Source organism: Bos indicus, chromosome 18 (assembly GCF_029378745.1).
Source record: "Bos indicus isolate NIAB-ARS_2022 breed Sahiwal x Tharparkar chromosome 18, NIAB-ARS_B.indTharparkar_mat_pri_1.0, whole genome shotgun sequence".
Taxonomy (NCBI): Eukaryota; Metazoa; Chordata; class Mammalia; order Artiodactyla; family Bovidae; genus Bos; species Bos indicus.
Window position 1 is genome coordinate 24,229,355 of NC_091777.1, and position 26,772 is coordinate 24,256,126.

Below are 26,772 nucleotides of genomic sequence, written 5' to 3' on the forward strand. Positions count from 1 at the left end.
GGTGACTCTGAAGTCATTGCCAAAGGAAGATGACAATGATTATCCTGAAGGTGAGACGAGAAAGAGCTGCCCCACGGTCAAGGTTGTGAACAACAAAGGAACGGTTATCCTTTTAGGGTCTTCCTCCTCCAGGCTTTTGAGGACAAAGATGAATTATTTTTAAAAAGGTAGGTAGCCTCTAGAACTCTTTTTTCCACACTTGAAAATATTATTTCTTATCTCTGAGACTCGATTTTCTTATCTGCAAGCTCATGGAGGAAGGAAAGGCAGGAAATAATGACTTAACTGGATAAATCCTAACATCACCTGGATGCTGTTAAACATTCAGATTCCCAGTTTCCATTTGGAATACACTGAATTGGAATTCCCAAAGGAAGGGCTCAGGGATTCCACCCTTTATGAAAGCAGGTTCAGGGGTCCTGAGTACAGGTATCCCCCACTATTTGAAAGTTTGCTTAACACCTCCTCGCTTTTAGGAAAGACCTACGTTAGTACCTGTTTCACTAACTGAAAGAAATCCAAAGAGAGTTTTTGCCTTTAGGAAAAAAAGGCAAAAATGGGAAAATAATGTACAGTGTTTGTTTTGCAGAAGCCAGTATGGAGACACCTGGAACAGTGAGAGTGGTTCCACCAGGCTCCTTCTCAGGCAGCACACTCAGCATCACAGCATCAGGCCACCATGGCTTTGAACTACATCTGTGAGTATCTGTACTTTATCTCAATTGATTTTATGCATCTGTTGGCAAGATGTGTCACGGAGTATTGTTTCTTCACTTGACACTATTTCAGCTTAGGAAAGTTTTCATGAAAAATGTCATACTTTTGGACAGCAGGGAATCCTGAACCTGGTAAGTTTGGTTAACTCACTTGAGCATCTTTGGACCATCCAGTTCCACAGGTGTTGACAGACTCAGGGACTGCCATGTTTGAAGCAGTGGATTGTGGGAGAAGGCAGAGGCTCCCTGCCTGGGGCCACTTGAGAAATCACAGATCCCCAGTCTGAGAAAGTCTTCCAACCCATCTACCACGGTGCTGCAAACAGGTCACCCTTCAGTGTGATGCTGAAAGAGCAAGGCTTGTGTTAAAATAACTTCCTAGACTCAGTGTGGAGCTTCTCCTGCCCAGGGTGCAAGGTCAGCAAACCGAAACTCAGACAACTTCCGTGTTCCTGTAAATGACTCTCCTGAAACGCAGGCTGTCCAGTCAGCCAGTCCCCAGACGCCAGCTCTGGGCTCTATACTTACTTACTAGTTCCTTATCCATTTTCTGTCCCTTCATTGTTCCTTATTCTTTACCCAATGAAAGCTCCACGCCTCCACCCCATTCTGCAGTTTTCTGGACCCTTGGGGACAGAAAATGCCCGCTTTGTGGAGTATTCAAGTTTGTATCACCCACATGGTCTTCTTTAACCATTTTTAACAGTTATAAGGAACAGCACTAAGGAAAAGTAAGCTGTAACAAGGCTTGGGTGGAAGGTCAGGTGATGGGGGAGGCAGAGGCCCCACAGGGAAATATATGCTCAGTAGCAGATAGTACAAGACAGACCAACAGACAATTTGAATGTCCCATGCGCACCCCCTTCCATGCCCGAAGGCCTGAGTGATGCAGGGCCTCTTCCTCTTTCTTGGTCTCAGAGTGCCCAGCTAGAGGATGCAATGGGTGAACCAGAACCAAAGATGCCTTCAGGTTGTGGCATTACAACTCATAACACTTGGCAGCTTTGCTGAGCTGGTCCAGACTTCTGCTGGGATAGTCTAACCTAATTCTGTTTTGCAGGAAGGGCCTGGGTAAAGTATCTTGATTTGACCTTCTAGTGAATTCCAGATGGTATAACGGGAGCTGGCCTCATCCAGAATGGCAGGTGCTAACTTCACATCCAGGCATTTTAGAAACAAGACAGCCTTAAAGATTGAAAACTAAGGTTGTTCTGTTTGCTTTGTTTTTAATATTTTGCTTTTCTAAATGAGGAAATATGAAGAACAGCCTGATACAAATACCTGTCATCAGAAACCAACTTAAACATTTAAAGTTTTTAGCACCATTTAACTTTTTTCTCAACCCTCTTGCAAAGTCATTGTTATATCATGGTCCGTATTTCATAAAGCACCTCATGCCTTACTTGGCACACAGCAGGTGCTCAATATGTGTCAGGAGAACTAATTGATATGTTAATAATTTATTGAAGTATCACTGTGCTAAACACTTTCCGCGTGTTGTGTCATTTAATCTTCATAGTCATCCTGAGAGCCAGGTAGGTAGGTGTGAAGTGGCATCTCACTGTAGTTTGGGTTTATATTTCCCCAGCAATTAGGGATGGTGAGGATCTTTGCATGTGCTTCTTTGACCAGCTGTATATCTGCTTTGGAGAAATATCTATTCAAGTTTTTTTGTCCATTTTTGAATCGATGTTCATTTTTTGTTGTTGAGTTTTGAGAATTCTTTGTATATTCTGGATATTAATCCCTTATCAAGTAGAGAATGGACATGGCTACATGGGGAAGGAGAGGGTGGGACAAATTGGTAGAGTAGCATATATATATGGAGAAGGCAATGCACCCCACTCCAGTACTCTTGCCTGGAAAATCCCACGGACGGAGGAGCCTGGTGGGTTGCAGTCCATGGGGTCGCTAGAGTCAGACACAACTGAGCAACTTCACTTTCACTTTTCACTTTCATGCATTGGAGAAGGAAATGGCAACCCACTCCAGTGTTCTTGCCTGGAGAATCCCAGGGACGGGGGAGCCTGGTGGGCTGCCGTCTATGGGGTCGCACAGAGTCAGACATGACTGAAGCGACTTAGCAGCAGCGTATGTATATATACACATATACATACGCACACATTACAATGTGTAAAGTAGATAGCTAGTGGGAACCTGCTATAAAGCACAGGAAGTTCAGCCAATGCTCTCTGATGACCTAGTTGGGTGGGATAGGGTGTGGGTGGGAGGGAGGTCCAAGAGGGAGATATACATCTTTACATATGACTGATTTGCTTCGTTGTACAGCAGAAACTAACACTACATTGTGAAGCAATTTTACTCAAATAAAAAATCCTTTATCAGATATATTATCTGCAGCCCTATTCCATAGGCTGCTGCGTCACTCTGTTGATGGTGTCTTGATGCATAGAAATATTTAAGCTTGATGGTCCAATTTTTCTATTTTTTTCTTTTGTTGCCTGTGCTTCGGTTATACTTCAAGAGCTTAAGTGATTTCCCTAAACCCGATCCCTAGTCTAAACTTTTTTTTTTTATTTAGATAGTGTAATCCTCACCTCCCTCTCAGTTTTTCCAAATAAAAACTCACTTAGGAAAATCTGTCTTTAAAAGAGAGAACTTGAATGAATAGTTCTCTTCCAAGTAAGTACCTGATCCCCAGGGCATCAATATCCCATAGCAGTAACTTTAGAATAACCTCCACAGGTTTAAAAAGCATTGATCTAGTGATCAAATCTCACCTTTTTAATTGGGATCACTGAGTCCTAGAGAAGGAAAATTAATTTCTAGAAATTAATTTCTAGAGCTCTGTCTGGAGGACACTGAGGGGATCAGCCATAGCTGATAAAGGGAGAACCCCTTGATTCCTGGCTGGTCAAGATGATCAGTTGATGTAAAAATCAATGAAGAAGATGTTTCCGTGTGTATGGAGAGCTTTGGAATAAAAACATATTGCTAAGGTAAAACAAGACGATTTCTTTTAAAGAAAAAAATATCACCCAAGTTTAACTAGGTAATTAATTAATTCACAAGTAGGTCCAAAGTGAGACCGATTACTAAACAATGACAAATGATAAAGAATAAACCCTAAGGTAAGTGATGATCAAGAAGATGAAACAGTTTTAGCTTGGAATCCTATTACAATTCTATTTCAATATAAATAAGCTGACACCAGAAGCAAACGATTAACCCCAAAGCCACTGGCTGTTCATTAGCTAAGGAATAATTTTACATTTCATTATTATTTGTGTTGGCTAAATTTCCATTAAAACTAATTTAGTAAACTGGCCTTCTGATGGGCTTGAAATTAAAAGGAGAAAGAGAAGGCAAGGAGGGGACAAAACAGAGGCCACCATTTGCGCATCAAGGGACGGAATACTCACGAGGGCAAATTGCCACTTTAATTAAAAATAATGTCTCAATTCACTTTCAAAATGAGCCACCAGAAAGTGCCTGGGAAATTTTCCCTGGCCAGGATGTCTGGCTCGTTCACCAAGTGGGTGATTTCTGTTGCTGGGGTTTCTGATTGAATAGAGGAATGGTGGGCTCATTCCCAGGTCAGCTCCTCCCACCCCCAGCTGAGCAGTTTTCAGTTGGGGAGAAAGGGCCTCAAACTCCTCAAATACTTGCCCCAGAGCCTGGGTAAAGAAGTCCATGCTTCATTCTTTGGGCCATTCATTGTGCAGGCTTAAGGACCCCTATGTAACATTAAAATGGGACCAAAATACCAACAACCAGCTTAGCTCACATTTCAAGAGCACTCACTTTAGCCACGCCCTGTACTAAGTACTTTCTTGAATTAACTCATTTAATTCTCTGAATCTCTCTAAGGAGGTAGAGCCTATTTATATTCCTATTTTACAGATGTATAAGCTGGGGCACAGGATGAGTAATGGATATTACTCAGTAAAGATGGCCCAGAGCTGACATTCAAACCTGTCATTTACACCAGAGCTGAGTGCTTAACCATTAAGCTATATTGCGTCTTGATAAAATAATGAAATGACTTTGTGCTGTTTAAGTATAAAAACCAACAGAGCACAAGGTATATATTAAGTTGTTAGGGAAGACAGTGATACAAAGGTGAGTGGGGGACAATTCTGGGTGGGACTTAAAATGCCAGACCCAGGGTTTTGAACTTACTCTTCGGGGATTCACAAAGTACAGTGCCCAGACCACTGGGAGTCCATAAACAGATTCTAAAATAATATTTTGTAGTTATGTGTATGTTTTAAGTTTATTAGAAATATATTTAGCTCACATATACAGTCAGGCAAAAAAGATAATCCTTATTTAAGAACAAAAGAAATTTTATTTAACATTTGGAGTTCCCAAGTGACGCTAGTGATAAAAAATCCTTCTGCCAGTGCAGGAGATGCAGGACACTTGGGTTCAATCCCTGGGTCAGGAAGATTCCCTGGAGGCGGGCATGGCAACCCACTCCAGTATTCTTGCCATGGACAGAGAAGCCTGGCGGGCTACAGTCCATGGGGTTGCAAAGAGTCAGACACTGCTGAAGCGACTTAGCATGAACGCACGTATTCTCTTACTATGTATCAGGCATTGTTCTAAGTGCTTGGCATTTTAACTCAGAACAACTCTATAAGGCGGGTACTGTTTTTCACTTCATTTATAGATAGGGAAACGGAGGCAAACAGAAGTTAACATATGCAGGGCTCCCAGCCAGCAGATGACAGAGCCAGGATTGGAACCCAGGCATCTATCTCCAGGCTAGGCTCTCAATGATTATGCTAAGTGACTAAGAGATAGGAGGGTGGAATATAAACACCATGGAAGCGATTGATGTCTGATGACCAGCATCTGCTCCAGGTGATGTCGTCTGGGATGTGTTCTTCCCGAGGGCTGCTGGGAGATATGGCTGGCTCCCACCCCTGTGAGAGGCGCTGCCAGCAGACCTGCTGTTTGTAGCCAATAGGGCAGGATTCCCAGCACATTTCAAGGATCAGGTGTCCACATCAGAAACCAACCCAGCTCTCGGTGGCCAAAATCACTTTGCGGGCAGTGAAGCTTTTTCGCTTCTGTGCAACGGACCAGTATGCACCCACTCTGGAAGCTAGAGGCCCCGGGGACCCCTCAGCCCAGCTGCCTTGGAACGTGGTAGAAGGAAGAGCAAGAGTGTGCCTTTGGATGGCTCCATGCAGGAAATATTACGCATTCACCGAAGACATAATCATGCCGCCTCCCCTGACCTATGATAGCGGAAGCAGGACTGGAGACTGCCCTCCCCTGTGCATCAGTGCCTAGTCCATCTCCATCGGACCCTTCTCACTGGTGAGTTCTCTATCTGGACCACCCTTACCAAGGGTGCCCACTCCCACCCCAACCCACCTTCTTTCCCAAAAGCTCCACTGAGGCAGAAATTGTGTCCTATGCCCCTTTCCTGTTCTGCATGGCCACCATAAATATTTGATGCCCGATCCAGAAGAGGAGGGTGGTCACCAGCCCAGGCTCTGCCACCACTCACTTTTGACTTTCTATCTAAATGGCCCTGGGCAAGCCCGGTAATCCCTCTTCATCTGAAAAGGAGACTGATTGCAGACCCAAGTCATATGATGGAGTTGGGAGGGTTGTCTAGATAATGTATCTAAAACACTTGTCCCAATATGAAAGAACATATTGAATATTAGATAAACAATAACTGACTCAATAATATTAGTACGCTTCACGTTTGATGGTCGAGATCTGAAGTTTGGAAATGGGCAAGCGTAATTCACATCTACCACTCACATCTGTGTTGGGTTTGGCATCAAGTAGGCACTGCAACCTCCCAGACCTGACGCCCTCTTCCCTTTATTAGATTCTCTGCTTTCCCTTCTGGCCTGGACAAGCCCTCACTTCTCTAACTAATGGGAGGAGTGATTCTTTGCCAGAGAAAGGGGAGACATCCTCAGAAAGGCATCTGAAACGTTGCCATTTACGGTTTCAGAAAGAAGGCCATAGCTACTCTTTCAATGACACATGCACAAAAGCTCTTGTTATGGACACAAATAAGAAAAGTGAACCCTTCGCCTGGTGTAATTCACTTCATTTATTGACCAGAGGCCTCTCCCCCAACCCCGATTTCTTTGCGTTTGTCAGCGGTTCAGAGACCCCTGGCATTCAGCATGATTTGTAATGTAAATTATATAATTGTACTTTCACATATTTTAACATCAAATGAAATGATTGACTACAGAATCGGAGCTGTCTACAGGTGGGGGTCAATTACCATCTGAATAATCACAGTGCCACACAAGAATAGCACAGCCGCTGAGCGTGACATATTTTTATCTCTATGCATTTCAATGAAGTCAGGCTGGTACATAAAAGGTTATCACCTAGGAAACATATTTTCCTAAGCACAAGTTAAACATGCAAGTGAGATCAGCAAAGATATTCAATTTAGCCAGTCAACCCTAACCTATTAATATTTTAACAAAATCCAGTGAGGATAATTTTTTTCTTTGATCCCATTTCATGTGAGCAGCCGGGAAAGGGAAGAAAAATTAAAAACAAAATAGTCAAGCATACAGAATGAGGTTATGTATTAAGTGGGCTATTTAATGTTTCTGGCATTTCATAGCCCAGGGGGAAAGTGTGGATGGATTTAACCATCAAGAGCTGTGTTCCCTTGGCCACAAAGTTCGAGAAACATAAAATAATCTATACTTCCAAGCTGACAAATCGTACCTGACACCCAGCTTCATCTCACCGGGACTCCAGAGATCAGCATTAATCATCTGTTACAGGGAGTAAAAAGAAAAGTAAATCATGCCACGCTGAAAAGTGAGATGGAAGGTCTTCGGGCAAGGATTTTAATCAATAATATGTGGGATGATAACCAGAAGCTATTGTTTTAATCTTCCGATATGAAAAGAAATGAATGCAAAACACCAAACTACCAAGAGCCGAAGTGGCTTCTGTGAGGCCTCGTAAGAACTGAAATATTTGGCAGCCCAACTTTCCGGATTGATTCATGACAACACACACACCATTTCTTTTTAAAGGGAGTCAAGTGCGTTCTTGGAGTGGCGTATTGCTATAGCCTCAGCTGTTGCCCAGGTGCTGGACCCGGGGTTCTGATTTGCTCAGTTGCCCTTGAGTAGTAAATGTCTAGGTTTTGTGTGTGCAACACCCATTACTGCCTCTTCTATGGGCACCTTCATTTTCCTTGAGACCCTCCCTTCCCCTACTCCCAGTCCCTGTGGTTTGGGTTGTTGACTTTACCAGGGGCTCCAGGAGAAGACGTGTCTCGGTCCCAGCATTACTGTGATTAATCAGTTCAGGGATGGGTGTGTGGCTCACTAGAACCCACAAAATGCAGCCTTGGGTGTTCTTGGCAGTATTATTGTGAAAGAGGCTGTTATGGTTTGAACTGTGTTCCTTCTCCAAAATATGTATGGTGAAGTCCTAACTCTAAATACCTGACAATCTGATGTTATTGGGCCATAGGATCATTGCAGATGTGATTAGTTACAATGAAGTCTTACTGGAATCGGTGGGACTCCTAATACACTGTGATGAGCATCTTTATAAAAAGAGGAAATTCAGACACAGGCTCACACATAGGAGAGGGCCATGTAAAGATGAAGAGGTTGGGGTGATGCTTTTACAAAGCCAGAGAGCACCAAATACTTTCAGCAAACCAGCAGAAGCTAGGGGAGAGGCATGGAGTAGATTCTTATCACAGCTCTGAGAAGAAAAACCAACCCTGGCGACATTTTGATCTCAGACTTCTAGTCTTCAGCACTGGGAAACAATTTCTGTTGTTTAAGCCACTCCGTTTGTGGGACTTTGTGACGGCAGCTCTTGCAGACTAATACAGAGGCCCACTCTCTTTTATTCCCACGTACCAGGAGCTTTGAACATTTAAACCTGGTCTATGCTGTGGTCTGAATGTGTTCTCCCAAAATTCCTATGCTGGAGTCCAAACCCCGACAGATGGTGGTATTAGGAGGTGGGGCCTTTGGGAGATGTTTAAGCCATGAGGGTGGAGCCCTCGTGAATGGGATTAACATTCTATAAAGAGGCTCCTGAGAGGTCCCTAGCCCCTTCCACCATATGAGGACACAATGGGAAGTCTGTGACCTGGAAGAGATCCCCTCCCCAAGCATGCTGGCACTCCGATGAAGGACTTAGAGCCTTCAGAACTGTGAGAACTTGTTTATGAACTGCCTGGCCTGTGGCATTTTGTTATAACAGCCCAAATGGACTAAGAGAGCATGGTAGGCACTTATCTTTCCTAGCCGTGGAGCCAACAATTGCAAAGCTGAGAAAATACAGAGATACCTACCTCAGACAAATGTTGCTTGAGCCCCTGGAGCCATTCATCTCTATTAAATTCCCACTTTTACTGCAGCTAGTTAGAATTTAATTTTCATCATTTACAACCAAAGGAATCCTGAATGGTTTATTCTGAATGCAATCAATATGATCTTGCATGTGTGCATGCAAAGTCACTTCAGTTGTGTCTCACTCTGTGCGACCCCATGGACTGTTGCCCGCCAGGCTCCTCTGTGTCCATGGGATTCTCTAGGCAAGCATACTGGAGTGGGGTGGCATGCCGTCCTCCAGGCTATATGATCTTAGGATGAATTAATAGATACTAAGTCTTTAGAACAAATTAGACACGGGAAGATTGCATTCAGTTTGAGGCATCATACATTCAAAAGGGATTCAGGTAAATGTGGGCAGAGTGTTTGGGTGGTGAGAAGCCTGCACAGTGAATCACAGGAGGCATAAAGAGATGCTTGTTGTAGGCAAAAAAAAAAAAAAAAAATTTATAGAAAACATGACAGATGACCTCAAATATCCACAGGAATGGGAATTAAAGTAAAGACTTGGATTTAATCTCATGTCCCCAAGGATAAAAATAAGAAGCCACAGGAATACAGAAAGAAAACACTGATTTTCTAATGCTCCCAGCTATGGGAGAAAGTAATGAGCTGGCCCTGAAAGCAGTGAGTTCTCTGTCACAGAAGGTATTCCAGCAGCAGAGGGGAATTCTGTCTCCTGATGAGTACTCACTGAAGGGGTAGATAGGTTGTGTGTTTGCTGTGCTTAGTCGCTTCAGTCGTGTCCGACTCTGTCGACCCTATGGACTCTAGTCCACCAGGCTCCTTTGTCCATGGGATTTTCCAGGCAAAAATACTGGAGTGAATTGCCATGCCCTCCTCCAAGGGATCTTCCCAACCCAGGGATCAAACCCACATCTCTCATGTCTCCTGCATTGACAGGTGGATTCCTTATCACTAGCGCCACCTGGGAATTTGGATGACCTTAAAGCCCACTCCAGTGTTCTTGCCTGGAGAATCCCAGGGACGGGGGAGCCTGGTGGGCTGCCGTCTCTGGGGTCGCACAGACTCGGACACGACTGAAGCGACTAAGCAGCAGCAGCAGCAAAGCCATTCCAACTTCGACTTTTAGTTCTGTAATTCCTTTACTAGAACCCAGGTGACTTGGACATGTCCTTTCCCACTTGTAGACCTCAGTTTCCCCATCTGTAAAATAAGGAAGTTGGACCTGATGGTCCTTAAACATTATTTTGACTAGAATATGCCATGATTTCATTTTTCCAACTCCGTCCTTTCTGCCTCAACTTCGATGGAAGTTGAGCTTGGGCTCACTTGAATGCAGAATATCACACCACTAATCTTTTTTTTTTTTTAATGTGGACCATTTTTAATGTCTTTACTGAATTTGTCACAATATTGCTTTTGCTTTTTTTTTTTTTTTTTTGGCCACGAGGCAGATGGAATCTTAGCTCTCCAACCAGGGACCAAATCTGCACCCACTGCATTGGAAGTCCTAACCACTGGACCACCAGGGAAGTCCCTACCCCACTAATCCTTGATTCAAGGAGCAGCTAACATAGATGTGGGACTGGTGAGGCAGCGGGGCACAGAGCAGGGGTCATCTCACATTCTTTCCCTCTTTGCTTTAATGAAATTGCCCACTTCACAGCAGAGGGCTGAGGGGTAACATTAAACCTATAATCCAGTTGGCTCTAGATTTCTTTTGGATGGCCCATAGGCACACACTATTGGCCAGTTAAGGAACAAACTAGATGAAAGCTTAAAACAGCATCACAAGCTCTCTCTAGTCTTTCTTTGGAAGATGCTGGGATTTCATGCTAAGGAGCAGGGAAGGTGGGATGTTCATCTTATCTCTCAGCCCCAGGTTGCCCTCTTCATCTGGACTATTATCCTTTGTAGCCCTTGTCACATGATGGCCAGACAGTTAACTGCAAACTCGGCACAGGATTTAGGTTTGATATTGCAAAAAAAAAAAAAAAAAAGCCTGGGCAATATAAGAGAAAACATTCTTGTTTTGCCCAGTATGAATGTGGGCTGGGCCAAGTGAAAGACATTTGTTTATCATCAGGAGAGAAATCAAGAGTGGATTGTGGGAGAGTTCCTATCCACTGGGCTGGGGAAAAAGTCTTGAGATTGTTCTGGGCAAGGCACATCCCAGCCATTTTGAAAAGACCCCATGCTGCTCTTCAGCATATTAAGATTGATCCACTTATTATCTTGGCCTGTTTAAGCTCTTCCTTGTTTCTAAATTATTTTTCAAGTCAGCAATCCTTTTTCGTTTTTTTAATTGGAGGATAATTGCTTTACAATATTGCATTGGTTTCTGCATATCCCATATCCCATTCTCACCGGATATGGCTTTGGGGCTTCCCTGATGGCGTAGACAGTAAAGAATCTGCCTGCAATACAGGAGATGCAGATTCAATCCCTGGGTTGGGAAGATCCCCTGGAGAATGAAATGGCAACCCATTCCAGTATTCTTGCCTGGAGAATCCCATGGACAGAGGAGCCTGTCCGCTGCAGTCCATGGGGTTGCAAAGAGTCAGAGACAACTGAGCGACTAACACTTCCTTACTAATCTTTAAAACGAACCGCCAACATGAACAGGAACACTGTCTGTTTAGAACATCCATAAGATGCTGGTATTTTGAGGGTTTCGTCCATTCCACTAAGAGGACCCATCTCAGGTTGGAAGGCGTTCTTGAAGAGAAAAGAAGTCACAGTGTTTTCTCTCAGAAAGGATTCATTCTTCATGAAAACAACATTTTAAATTTGGAAGGTCCTTCACTTTAAAATAGTCTCACAACTGAGGACTCCCCAGAGTGAAAGCAAGGACGGACTGTAAAACTAATAATCCCAAAGGTCCCACTCTGTCAGCAAGAGTCCCTCACGCCTGCATGAAGGGTCTTGAGCACAGGCACCCCCAAGGTCATTGGCATCTCCCCAACACCCCTGTGAAGAAAGCATGGCTGGAATTACTATTTTCAGTTTCCAGGTGGGAAAACAGATTCAGAGAAGGTAAATGTCTTGCCCAAGGCTACAGAACTAATAACACAGTGTCAGAGCTGGAACCCAGATTTTTCGACTCGATTTCCACTAGTACTGGCAGCCTCTAAACAGGGAGACAGACCAGCAGGAATGTGAGGAAGGAAGGATTTCCTGATTGTTTAGACACCTGTTTGCCGATTCCTTAGAGTCCTGGTTCTCCAAGTGTGATCTCTGCGCCAACACCCTTAGCATCACCTCGATATTGGCCAGAAATGCAAGTTTTGGGGTTCTATCCTAGACCTTTTGAATCAAAAGCTGGAAGAGGAGCCAGAAACCTGTGTTTCCAAGCCCTCCAGGTAATTTTGATGCACACTCAAACTTTCAGAACCGCTCCCATAGAAGTTGAGGGTGTTTTGTGGGTTTGCTGAAATGGCTGCTTCAAAACACATGTCAAAATTCCAACTCATCACCTCCAAATTCCATTTAACCAAGGCCAGAGTCCAAAGCCTTGAAAAGCTTGTTATGATTCAGAGTTGCCTTCCCCAGCTCTGAGACCACAGGAATAAAGACTCACTTACACTCCTATAGAGGCCTGTCCCCAAATTCTCTGCCAGTCACTCACCATTGGCACAGAATTAAGCCCAGCTCAGCTATGCGGCTGATTATATCCTGGGACTGGGTGACCAGTAACTTTAATCCTGTAATCTTTGGAAAACAAAGAGCTAAAGTCTCCTGGATGTCTGGGGTAAGCAGAGGAGCCCCAGGGGTTTGGTTTCATCTGTATTAGGCCAGAAGGACCATGAATGTGTCTGTATACATGCCCCATGCTTGCTCCCTCTTGGATCTAAGCATTCTTCTGTGGGAAATATTAATATGCAAAGAAAACAAACATCACCAGAAAGATGGAAAGTACAGAGTCAGTGATTATTAAAGTTGGGAAAGCAGGGCTGGGTTCTTTCCCCAACACTCAGATGGACTCTGTGCTGTGCTAAGTCACCTCTGTCGTGTCCAACTCTTTGCAACCCCATGGACTGTAGCCCACCAGGCTCCTCTGTCCATGGGCTTCTCCAGGCAAGAATACTGGAGTGAGTTGCCAAGCCCTCCCCTGGAGTATCTTTCCGACCCAGGGATCGAACCTGCGGCTCTTATGTCTCCTGCATTGACAGGCGAGTTCTTTACCACTAGTGCCACCTGGGAAGCCCCAGATGGACTCTGCTGCTGCTGCTGCTGCTAAGTCACTTCAGTCGTGTCCGACTCTGTGCAACCCCATAGACGGCAGCCCACCAGACTCCCCCGTCCCTGGGATTCTCCAGGCAAGAACACTGGAGTGGGTTACCATTTCCTTCTCCAATGCATGAAAGTGAAAAGTGAAAGTGAAGTCGCTCAGTCGTGTCCGACTCTTCGTGACCCCATGGACTGCAGCCCACCAGGCTCCTCCATCCATGGGATTTTCCAGGCAAGAGTACTAGAGTGGGGTGCCATCACCTTCTCCACAGATGGACTCTAAGACCTGCTAAAAACCAGGCTGCCATGGAGAGGATTCCACTACCCAAGCTCACCAGGCTCTCTGGTGGTGCAATGGTCTGGCACAGAAAATCTATTTATGGGGATGGCTGCCATAGATAACCCTGGGGAAAGAGGCTGACAAAAGGAAGGAAATTGCAGTGTCTTCAAAAGGCCAGGTGGTTTAGGACAAAGTTGAAAATCATACACAATGATGTAAATCAAAGATCTTTGCAAACTGGTAGTTCTTGGGCTGAACTTGACCTCCAGGATTTTGTTTAATCCACACTTGGCCCAACTCAAGGGTTTCATCTTAAAGGTGAGTGTGTTGCCACTAAATAAAAATAAGGAAAGTTCACAGAAAAATCTCTGAATTGCCCCATCTCAAAATCAGAAGATCCAGCTACATTGTGTCCACTCCTCCTCACGGCAGCAGTCTCTCGGTCTCAATTCCTGCCAGCTGCCCCTTTGTATGTGACTCACCTGACCTCAGCAGTAATTTAAGTTAGTAAGCCCTAATTTCAGCAAACCCTGAGCTTATACCATTTAGTATCACAGACCTAAACCGGTTTTATAATAGTTCCAGGCTAGAGTAGAATTGTCTCTTGGGTGGCTATTTTCCAGTGAGTAATCAGCAATGAAACACTGATATAAAATCAGGATGAGTCTTTAGAAGTCTAGAATCAATGACCCAGTAAATGTTCACATTCTCTGCCAATAAAATCAAATGAAAAATGTAATAATCTATAAAAATGACAGTAAGAGAAGCTAACTAATGACTTAAAAATCTTATATTCATTGATTTTTTTTCTCTTTTTTTTGCCTGCCATTGTGACTAGAAGCCCGGTGAAGGCAGGGACTTTGTTCTGATGACCGCCATATGCCCAGTGCCTAAAACAATGTCTAGTACCCTGTAGGCATTTACCAAATATTTGTTGTGCAAATAAACAACAGTAGTAGTTGAGCCATTGCTCTGAGCAGTTTATAAGTAAGATTTCAGAGATGCTCTTTAACAGATGAGGAACCCGATATAAAAAGCAGGTAACCAACATGCCCAACGTCACCTGGCTGGTCAGTGGTGCAGCAGACCACGGACCGTTCCTGGCTCCTCCCCAACCTCTTACTGCAGCTCAATTTCTCAGACTGAAACTGACTAACGAAGGCTCCCTGAGCCAGTCCAAACCTTTGAATGTCTTTCTGGTGCAAAGTACACACTCACTAAAAGCTTTCCAAGTTTGTGTTATTAAAAGTGTTATTTCCCTGAGAATAAGAACAGGAGGGCTCTTAAAGAAACCTGTGATCTAACAAAAAGGCCAGAAGTCAAGAAGTTAAAGACCCTCTCAGGGATCAGTTTCAATTTCTGCTTCCTCTTCCTTAAGCCTTCGTAGGTTCCTGTTTTCCCATCTATAAAAATTGGGAAAATACTTTCTCTGACCTCCTTTTCACAGGAACGTTTGCTGGGCAAAATGTGACGGAGGAAAATGCAAAACATGTAATATTTATAATAATACACTTACTTGACAAGTTTAAAATGTGGTTTCCAATTTCTTATCTTATTGTCCCCACTTCTAAGAACTCTGTTGATAGACCATGGATTGTTAATTCCATAAAAATAAGAAAAGTGAGGCTGAAAAGTAATTATCACTTGCCAAACATCACCGAGTTTTATTGTTTAGTCACTCAGTTGCATCCAACTCTTTGTGACCCCATGGACTGCAACACACCAGGCCTCCCTGTCCTTCACCATCTCCCTGAGTTTGCTCACACTCACGTTCATTCAGTCAGTGATGCCATCCAACCATCCCATGCTTTGATGTCCCCTTCTCCTCCTGGCCTCAATCTTTTCCAGCACCAAGGTCTTTTCCAGTAAGCTGGCTCTTCACATCAGGTGGTCAAAGTATTGCAACTTCAGCTTCAGCATCAGTCCTTCCAATGAAAATCATGGAGTTTACAAATAATAAAAACTGGGGCTAGAACCCACCCACTTCTTCTAGGCCAAGTGTTGATCAAGAACTATAGGGAGAATGGGATATTGCTATAAATGTGCTTGCTCTGTGATGTTTGGGGATGGAGTGATTCAGATAAGCAGACGGTCAAGCACAGGACCAGGTTGTATACCTCACAATGAAGAAGAGAGAACAGGCTTCCCAGAGCTTATGTTAAGCTATGAGCAGCATAAGGGAGGAGAGATGAAGGGCAAGGATTCCAGATACAGAGTATTTGCAAGGTAGTTCAAAGAGCATTCTGGAAATGATAAGTGCAGAGGCTGTCCATGCCAGATTTGAGATGCTGGCCGATATAAGAAGGGTCAGGGAAACTGAGACCTTGAATGCCAGGCTACTAACATATCTTGTTTTTCCTAAACCATTGGAAGCCCATGGGATTTTCTTAGTGGGAAGAACATGGGCTTTGGAGGTAGCAAGTCCTGGATTCAAATCTCAAGACTACCTTTTTCTGTTTCAAATCATTGGTTGGCTGATTGGAGGCCAAAAGCCTGTCACTCAGCACAGCAGTAACTACTCCACTGTCCCCAAGCTGGCTGGACAGGGACTGGGGCAAAGCAGGCAGAGGAGATGAGAGTCTGAGATGCCCGGCTACAGGTTCATTAGTGATGTGAAGTGTCATTCCCGCCTCCAGGTTCTGCTGAAGTACAGAAGCATCTCGATCAGGCAGTGTGGGGGAAGAGAAGGGGGGTGTCACAGGCTCCAGCGTTGATCTGTATTCGAGTGTTTTATACAGAGAACTCTCTCTTCAGACTTGCAACAGGCCCATAATTAGGGAGACAGGGTGATGGTGTCCCTCGCAGGTTGGCTGATGCATTCCACTCTTACCGTCACCTTTCAAGTGTGTCTTTGAGGCTTCTCTTTCTGGATTGTTCTGGGAGAGTCTTATGTGAATAAATAACCACCCACCTTGCATCATGTTGACCAGCATAACCTTTCTACACACTTTGCAGCCCCTGCGAACCTGACAAAGCATCCTCCATAATCAGTGTTCTTATTTAAAAAGGCCAGCTTTATTATTATTTTTTGAGAGCTATCGTGTAGGAAATAGATACATTTAAGGGGAAACAGGCAAGCTACCAGCCATCAGAAGGAAAGAAAAAAATAATTGCTTTTTAATACATTATGTATCACCTGTTCAATGCTAACATCTTTCTTGTGGAGCTCAGAACTTCAGTCACACTAAAGTAGGCTCTTATTTACTCGCCATTATATAAATGTAGACAATAAAACTATGAGGCTTCCTTGGTGGCTCAGACAGTAAAAGAATCCGCTTGCAATGCAGGAGATCTGGGTTCGACCCCTGGATCCAGAAGATCTCCTGAAGAAGGGAACGGCTACCCCTTCCAGTATTCTTGCCTGGACAATCCTATGGAGAGAGGAGCCTGGCAGGTTACAATCCACGGGGTCGCAGAGTCGGACACGACTGAGCAACTAAACAACAGGGAATTAAGATTCCACATGTCACTGGCAAGGCCAAAAAAATAAAAAATAAGTAACACAACCCAGACATGAATTGATCCTGGACATGTGATGATGATTCCCACCCCTTGCACTAGGCCCCAGCTGTTCTGCTGTCCCTCTCCAGCCCTCCTTTTCAGGAAACTAAACTAAGGGGTCCTGAGATTAGTTCTGGGGTTTGGCAACTAGATCTGGACCAGCTCTCAGGGAGCAGATGTTCTGCTAACAAATACTTCCATCGTGATTGGCACACGCTGTCACCTTGGTGGGCTGGCTCAGAAGCAAAAGCCAACGAGTAAATGGACCATGGAAGCTGAATTACCAGCCCAGCCCTTGGTGGTTTTTAAATTATAGATTTTTAAACAAAGCTAAATATAGAGCAATTAAGAAATGGCTCCACATTCTACTCCAAAGAACAAAACAGCTGAAGTGGAGTTAACATCACACATGCATATGCATGAGATGAACAGAGGGAGCTGCTTAGAGTAAAACCCACACTCTCTCACTGGGTTTTCTCTAGCATAGCCCACATGTTCCTGCCTCGGGGCCTTTGAACATGCTGTTCCCACCACCCCATCTGATCACTCCCATTCCATTCTCCTCTTTGTTAGCTCTTTTCTTTCTTTTGAACAGTCACCTCCTTAGATTCTCCCCCAATTCCCCTCTCAGTCCGTTTTATCTCTTCTCATGGGTTTTACGACCACTGGCCATTTTTTTTTTCATTTATTTCCTTTTTTTGGGTCTCATTCCCCTACTAGTGCCCAAAGCCTCTTTTTCTTCATCTGCACCATAATGATAGTATTTCCACTCTGCCTGTTGCTGTGACAACTGAGATGCTGAAAGCCAATCACCTTCACTGGTCTCCCCTCCTTTGGCTCAATAGGACTGCTGGTCTGTTTTATAGAAACGACTAATATGGCGGTTGCCAAGGGCTAAAACATCTATTTCTGCTTTATTGACTATGCCAAAGCCTTTGACTGTGTGGATCACAATAAACTGGGGAAAATTCTGAAAGAGATGGGAATACCAGACCACCTGACCTGCCTCTTGAGAAACCTATATGCAGGTCAGGAAGCAACAGTTAGAACTGGACCTGGAACAACAGACTGGTTCCAAATAGGAAAAGGAGTACGTTAAGGCTGTATGTTGTCACCCTGCTTATTTAACTTATATGCAGAGTACATCATGAGAAACGCTGGGCTGGAAGAAGCACAAGCTGGAATCAAGATTGCTGGGAGAAATATCAATAACCTCAGATATGCAGATGGCACCACCCTTATGGCTGAAAGTGAAGAGGAACTCAAAAGCCTCTTGATGAAAGTGAAAGAGGAGAGTGAAAAAGTTGGCTTAAAGCTCAACATTCAGAAAACGAAGATCATGGCATCTGGTCCCATCACTTCATGGGAAATAGATGGGGAAACAGTGGAAACAGTGTTAGACTTTTTTTGGGCTCCAAAATCACTGCAGATGGTGATTGCAGCCATGAAATTAAAAGACGCTTACTCCTTGGAAGGAAAGTTATGACCAACCTAGATAGCATAGTCAAAAGCAGAGACATTACTTTGCCAGCAAAGGTCCGTCTAGTCAAGGCTATGGTTTTTCCAGTGGTCATGTTTGGATGTGAGAGTTGGACTGTGAAGAAAGCTAAGTGCCGAAGAATTGATGCTTTTGAACTGTGGTGTTGGAGAAGACTCTTGAGAGTCCCTTGGACTGCAAGGAGATCCAACCAGTCCATTCTAAAGGAGATCAGCCCTGGGATTTCTTTGGAAGGAATGATGCTAAAGCTGAAACTCCAGTACTTTGGCCACCTCATGCAAAGAGTTGACTCATTGGAAAAGACTCTGATGCTGAGAGGGACTGGGGGCAGGAGGAGAAGGGGATGATGGAGAATGAGATGGTTGGATGGCATCACCGACTTGATGGACATAAGTTTGAGTAAACTCTGGGAGTTGGTGATGGACAGGGAGGCCCGGCGTGCTGCAATTCATGGGGTCACAAAGAGTCGGACATGACTGAGTGACTGAACTGAACTGAAGGGCTGAAAGGAGAGGGAAATGAATGGATATAGAGTTTTAGTTTGGTAAGATGAAAAAGTTTCATTGCATATCAATGTGAATATAATTTAAAGTACTGAACTATATACACTTAAGATAGCTAAGATGGAAAGTTTTGTGTATGTATTTTTTACCACATTTTTTAAAAAATTAATGTATATAATATGATAACTTTTGTGCAAGAAACATGAGAAAATGGAAATTAATATATATATAGTATTTTGTAATATATATTACAAAAATAGTGTATTTGAATATGTATTACATATTAAAATATTATATATTAATTTATATATATTATATATTGTACATATTTAACATATTATATTAAAATATATATTACAAAATAGTAAATTTGAACATAGTATTTTTATATATATTGTATTTTTGTAAAAAGAAACTGAGAAAAGATAAACCAGAAATGAATGAAAATGGTTTCCTATCATGATGGGCTGGAAAAGGGCAAAAGAGAAGGAAGGGAAGAATTTAGTGAATACACCCTTTTAAATAAGGTTCTGACGTTTGAACCTTGTGACTATTTTAAAAGAACAGAGTTAAATTTTAAAGTGTCTGGAAAGTAAACCCTAACACTGAAATCAAACAGAAATGAATTAACTAAACTACCTATCACAATGATAATATAACCACACACCCACACAAAAGTACTTGTAGAACTTTTGAACATAATATTCCAACAGTTAACATATAGTGGGATGTAGTCTAAGAACAAAAAAAGTATAAAGAAATCTTGAACTTTATTTAAAGCATCTTTTATCCATAGGAGTATCTGTGTGGTAAATCCGAACAATTTGGTGTATATTGTAGGAAAGGGCAAATGAGTCAGTACATCAATATCGTTGGTACCCAGTGTCCTCCCTGTGAGAGAGAGCAAATGTATGGAGTGAATGAGGAAACTGAATTGAAGATATCACATTAATCCAAGAATCATGACTGGGAGAGAAATCATATGAGGTCAAAACTATTTGGAACAGTTCTCCTTAATATGGTTCCCTGAAGAAGCATTCCATGCTACCTGGATTTTAGAAGAGTCCTTGATTCTTTTAGTGTGGCTTTTCCTTTATTCTTAGAACAACTCCATGCTTTTCTCTGATGGTCAGTTTTATGTGTCCATGTGGCCAGGCTATAGTCTCCAGTTACTTAATCAATACTAATGCCAGTGCTACAATGCAAGAATTTTGTAGATGTGATTAAGGTCCCTAATCAGTTGACTTTCCATAGGGAGATTATTCTAGATAATCTGGGCATAACTAATTCAATCAGACAAATGACTTGAAGAACAGGATAGAGGCTTTCTAGAAGAGAAGAAATTCTGCCTGTGGACCACATCTCTAGCCCATGCCTGAGAGTTCCAGCCTGCCTTCCTGAGAGCCTATCATACAGATTTAGGACTTGCCTAGTCAGCCAATTCCTTGCAATAAACCTCTTAATTATATTTTCTACTGGTTCTGTTTCTTAGACTGAACCCTAACTGATATATCTTCTAATAGACTTCTTTTGTTTCTCCTTTAATTCAGTTTCTGTTACTTATCACCAAGTAATGGAGCCCCACTTAAATCACAGTGTTGAGAATGTCCTCATCACTATTACTCTAGCAACTTCTCAGAGAAGGTCAGCCATAACCTCTACCCCTCATCAGACATGGGCCCTGTGTTGACCAAGGACTCCTCCTTCCAGATTTGGGGGCCCTGCCAGGATTCAGTGAATAAATAACTAGCTCTATTGCAACAGCCTGTAAGAACAGCCATTTCTGGGGTTCCTCCCTCTGTGTTCTGGTAATCAGACTTGGGATTTGTCAGAGGCCCTGAAATATTCATGAACAACTGCTTCAGCGATTTCAACAGCTGCACAAATAGAGATGAAGTCTACAGGGGAAGCAGGAAGACAGGGGTTCTGGGGTTTTCATGTCATCTTCTCATTTATTCTCAATCCCATCAGACAAAGAAAGAATTTGGGAAATTCCAAGGAACTCTGATAGCCAGACAGTGCCAAGCTTCAGGCAGGAAGCTAAGGACCTCAAAGGCCAGGGCATCAGAATCTCCCAGGGGCTGGGGGGGGAGGGGAGTTTCTTAAAATACAGGTTGCTGGGCCCCACTACAGATTATCCAATCCAGTAGGTCTAGGGTGGGGCCCGGAATTTTGCATTTTTAACAAATTGCCAGGAGGTGCCCATGCTGCAGTTCAGGTGACCTTACTGCTTTACAATATTAAAGCAATAGCTTAAAAAGACAAGAATGTAGATAGTCGATGCTTTATCTGTCTAATGAAAACCAGTCTGAGTCTTTTTCTTATCTGAGTCTCTTCTCTGAATTTTGGGCTTTGCACTGAACTGCTGGGAGCTCCCTGGTCATTACAGGATGTGATCAGAGGCCTCAAAGTCATCAATTTGAAGGCCATTCTGAGCAAGACCCATACCATTATCTCTAGATTCCAGCCACTCCTGTAAGACTCAGTTCCACAACTTTCTACCTGTATGTCTCGGTAAATGATTTTAAATCTCCGTTCTCAGTTTCCTTGTTAAGAAATGGGGACAACAATGGCCACTACTTTCTGGACTATTGTAAAGGCATCCTAAACTGATGTGGATTAGTGGTGGCTCACAGCAAGCAGTTGTATAAGTCAGAATCCGGGTAAGAAACAGAATTCACTTGGGAAGGTTCCAACAAGAAAGCCGTGATGAAGGAATTACTCATAGCTGTGGGCAGGTGTGGGGGCCATGGTGGGATACTGAGACACCTAAAGACTAGCAGCAGAGAAAAACTGTTCCATCTCTTAGAGCTGAAAGACAAGAGGAGGAAACTGTGCTACTAGAGGCCAGAGCATCTGGGGCTTGGACGAGGGCCACCCCGGCAGGAGCTGTAACCATGGAAGGGGGAAGACATAGCCAGAGATGCAGAGCCAGTAAAGGGAGGGAAAAAATACTCTTTCTCTCTCTTCCAACTTAGGATTTCCTGCTGGCCTTCCCATTGGCTGAAGCCAAAGGGCAATGAGACGCAGAGATGCAGTACACAAGAGTCTACTTCCTGGATCACAGAGCGGGGAAAGAAGGGCAGAAAGAGGATGGAGCACTGCAGTACCAAGTAGAGACTCAAGAACACAGTGCTCGATTAGCGTGTACCATTGTGAGAGATACAGTGAACGCACATTTCTCACTTCCTGGGACAATTCCATTTTATTGTTGCTTGTTTTTCAATTGGAGGAAAATTGCCTTATAATGTCGTCTTGGTCTCTGCCATCCAACAAGGTGAATCAGTCATAATTATACAGATATCCCCTCACTCTTGAGCCTCCTTGCTCAAAAGACACGTGTACCCCAATGTTCATTGCAGCACTATTTACAGTAGCCAGGACAATTCCAGTTTATGCCCATGGTACGTTTTCGCTCCCAAAGTTTTCCCAGTTAGGAAGATAAACTATATGATCACCCTAGGTATTTATCAAATATATGAAAATCTGATCTGCAATGGGAAGAGAGTTCCAAAAAAATCATTTTGGTTCTTTGGAGACAATGTGTCCAAACTAATGTTCTGTTTATTGATGCAACCGGGGGTTACATGGGTGTATTCAACTAGTGAACACATATATATAGAAAGTGCACATTTGTGATTTCCAGAAAACTTTTCTGTATTTATACTATACATCAATAAGTAAGTTTATTGTTTTTGAGTATCCAAGCCACACCATGCCCAGAGCCAAGAACACAGAAAATAGCTATTTCACTAAAGCACACTAGAATGCTCTGTAAAAAAACCTAACCCAGGAAATGGGGTGGCAGGTGCGCTTGTTGTTGTTGTTAAGTTGCTAAGTCGTGTTCGACTTTTTGCAACCCGATTTCCTGGGTCGGGTCCACCAAGCGTCTCTGTCCATGGGATTTCCCAGGCAAGAATATAATGGGTTGTCATTTCCTTCTCCGGGGTATCTTCTTGACCCAGGGATTGAACCCAAGTCCCCTGCCTCGCAGATGGATTCTTGACTGCTGAGCCCACTGGATCCATGCTTAAGAAATACCCCAAGGGGGCTATAAGGAGCCAGGACAGAGTTAAGTCTCCGTATCCAAAGAATCTACTCCACACCCTATTCACTTGCTTTATCTGTTTAGCAAACTCGCCCCACATCTCGCCTCCTCTTTGCGCCTGACACCTAGCAGGATCTTTGAAATTTATTTTCTCCTTTTAGCCTGCTGTATTTTTAATGTCTGAGTGAAAGAACAAAGGAAGGCGAACACCAGACAAGATCGTTTCATTCCTCCAACGAGCTGTTGTGTAGCCCAGTTCAAGCTCAGCCAACATAAATGTTTCAAAATTCTGCCTTTGCACAGAACAAGTGCTGGTCTAGTCATCAACTCCAAAGTCAGGCCCCTTGTTTCTGCCTTTCATTGGGTGACATAAAAGGCCCCTGCATCAATCATTAACAACCTATTAACACAAGCAGCCCAGAGAAGGTTCCCTGGTCCAGTTGGTCAACCACAGTGGAAGAAATTCCTGTCGCCCAGCTGGCTGGCCATCCGCGTGATGCGAGCTGTTTTTCAGCTTTGAAAAAGGCCTGCTGATTTCTCTTTCATCTCTCTCTGAGTAACAGATACCTGGTAGGCTTGCTTTCCTTCCCCCCGCCACTGCAAATTTATCTACCTGCCTCCTCGGCTTCTGGCGTTAAGAGACGCTTGCACAAACACTGACAACATTGATTCTGTGCAACCGGCGTGCCAGGCTGTTAGGACGTCTGCTCAGCATGCGGGCCAGAATCAGGTCTGTTTCATCCACACGTGTTAGGGTGAGCAGGGTTTTGAAGCGTCTTGAGAAGGCAGTCGTCTGCCTAATGTTTCTGACTCTTGTATCTAATTGGTTTTGATTTGAAGCAAAACCAATCAACATGAACCTGGTTTTTTAAAAAGGCTGTGTGGCTTAGCCAGACACACCCTGGAATCTTGCGGACCCAGAGAATCAGATTCAGTCTTAATTTTTATACTGGTTCACCGTGTGACCTGAAGGAAGCCATTGGTCTGTGCCAGGCTTGTTTCTTTCCTTTTTTTTTTTTTAAATTATGAAAGTATGAAAACACATTTACAAGAGGCTTGGAAAATATAGCACAAAGTTGCATATAGTTCCACTATATATTACAATTATTTTTTTTTATTTTATTTTTAAACTTTACAATATTGTATTAGTTTTGCCAAATATCGAAATGAATCCACCACAAGTATACCTTGTTCCCCATCCTGAACCCTCCTCCCTCCTCCCTCCCCATACCCTCCCTCTGGGTCGTCCCAGTGCACCAGCCCCAAGCATCCAGTATCGTGCATCGAACCTGGACTGGCGACTCGTTTCATACATGATATTATACATGTTTCAATGCCATTCTCCCAAATCTCCCCACCCTCTCCCTCTCTCACAGAGTCCATAAGACTGATTTATACATCAGTGTCTCTTTTGCTGTCTCGTACACAGGGTTATTGTTACCATCTTTCTAAATTCCATATATATGTGTTAGTATACTGTATTGGTGTTTTTCTTTCTGGCTTAAAATAAATAATATATATTACAATTATTTTTAAGTAGATAAATTAAGATTTTTTTGTCAAAGTTTCAATATCAAACCCTCAAAAATTAATAGAATGAATATATAGAAAAGTAGGATACAGTAGATCTGAAAAGCACCATGAACCCATTCAACATAATTAAGAGTTATACAGTTTTCACACAACAGTAGGATACAAATTCTATTCAAGTTCCCACAGCCTATAAACCACGAGACACTGGAACATATCCAGGGATGTAAGACAAAGGGCAAAAATGTGGTCTAGAGGTATTAAAACCATGCAGAGTCTGCTCTTATCACTCAGACTGGTTTCTTTGCATAGGAATGAGGGGTTGGTGTCCTTGGACTCTAGAAATCCTGACCTCAAAGTCCCCACCTCAGGTCTGACATTGACCTTGACTGCATGTCTTACTCCCTGCCTCTGCTTTCCCATCTTGCAAATAAGAATACGACTTGCCTTCCCTTCCTCCAAAAAAAGCTTCTGTGCTGGTCAAGGATGGAAGAGCAATTTAAAAGACTTGGGGAAAGTAAGGAATCAAAGTTCCAAGGATTTTAGAGCAAAAGGTGTAGCTACTTCCAGTAGGTGCTGGGTGGGGTCTCCCCATGCACCTTGGGCCTGAGGGCGACAGCGCTTACCCTGGGTCTTCCTCCCTGTGTGCAACTGTGAGTGTCTAAGAGAACAGACCACACTGTATGTGTTACCTAACTGTATCTGTTACCTAACCCAGGAGCTGACACCCAGTCACTACTCACCATAGATAAGAGCAATGGGCACCATCTAAATTAAGCCCTGAGGGCTTCCCTGATGGTCCAGTGGTTATGAGTCCGCCTGCCAATGCAGGGGACACTGGTTCTATCCCTAGTCTGGGAAGATCCCACATGCCTCAGAGCAACTAAACCCGAGTACCACAACTACTGAAGCCATGCTCTAGAGCCCAGGAGCCACAACTACTGAAGCCATGTGCCTAGAGCCCCTGCTCGCAACAAGAGAAGCCACCGCAATGAGAAGCCTGAGCACCACGGCTAGAGAGTGGCCCCCACACACCACGACTAGAGGAAGCCCACACACAGTGACAGAGCCCCAAGGCAGCCAAAAATAACTAAATAAAAACTACAAAAATAAATCAATGAAGCCCTAAGATGGATAAATCTAGAGAATATCATGCTTAGTGAAATAAGGCAGAAAGAGACAAATACAGTATTATATCACTTACACATAGAATCTAACAAATAAAACAAACATATATATATGCAAAACAGAAAGAGACTCGTGATAAAGGAAACAAACTAGTGGTTACCGGTGGAAAGAGGGAAGGGGGAGGGGCAAAGTAAGAGAATGGGATTAAAAAATGCAAACTACTGTGTATAAAATAGATAAATTACAAGGCTACACTGTACAGCACTGAGAATCATGGCATTGTCATGCAATACATTTTAATGGAGTAGAATCTGTAAAAACACTGAATCACTAAGCTGTACACCTGAAACTAATATAATTTTGTAAACAGATTCAATTTTTAAAATAATCAATTAAGCCATGAGAAAGAAGAAACGGGGGAGGCAAGTGGATTACTCAACACCTGCTGATTCATCTGTCTTATTTTTATCTCAGCATACAATTATTAATTCTTTTTTCTGCCTTTTAAATTTTTAACTACCAAGGCACTGCTAAAGTCAGCATCCGAAGAGTTATATTTTAAATTTTAAACCTGTCAAGGAGACAGGATTGGACAGATACCAGCATTCCAGTTCGGGAATGAGACCATCTACTTCTACAGCCAACTCATCCTCAGCATTATCTCTATTTCCACTCTCACCTCCTTCCTACTTAGTCGATCTACATGACAACTGCTCCCTTTGGAAGGTCATGACTCTGTCTTCGTTCATTTATTAATCTGGCAATAATTATTGAGGGCCCATAATATGTCAGGTATTATCCTGGGTCCAGGAGCTAGAAAAGTGAATAAAGTATGAATATCAGTCAGGAGGGTTGGATCAACGCTGCAAAAACAAGCATCTCAGAATGGTTAAAATAGGGAGTTGACTTCACTGGTCAGCGGGGGGCTCTGCTCCTCCTACTTTCACAGACACCGAGGCTGGACAGAAGCTTCTGCATTTCTGCAGGAGTTGGAAAGGAATGTAGTAAATCAAGTACCCAGTCTTTTTTTATCATTTTTAT

General features: G+C 43.3%; 1 long non-coding RNA gene across 1 annotated transcript; it reads left to right on the forward strand.

Moving 5' to 3' along the window:
- Positions 1–24,602, forward strand: LOC109572955 (uncharacterized). Its single transcript, XR_002182880.2, has 3 exons — positions 1–167; positions 590–698; positions 22,004–24,602. It is a non-coding gene; the product is annotated as an uncharacterized lncRNA (long non-coding RNA).
- The last annotated feature ends 2,170 nt before the right edge of the window (positions 24,603–26,772 follow it).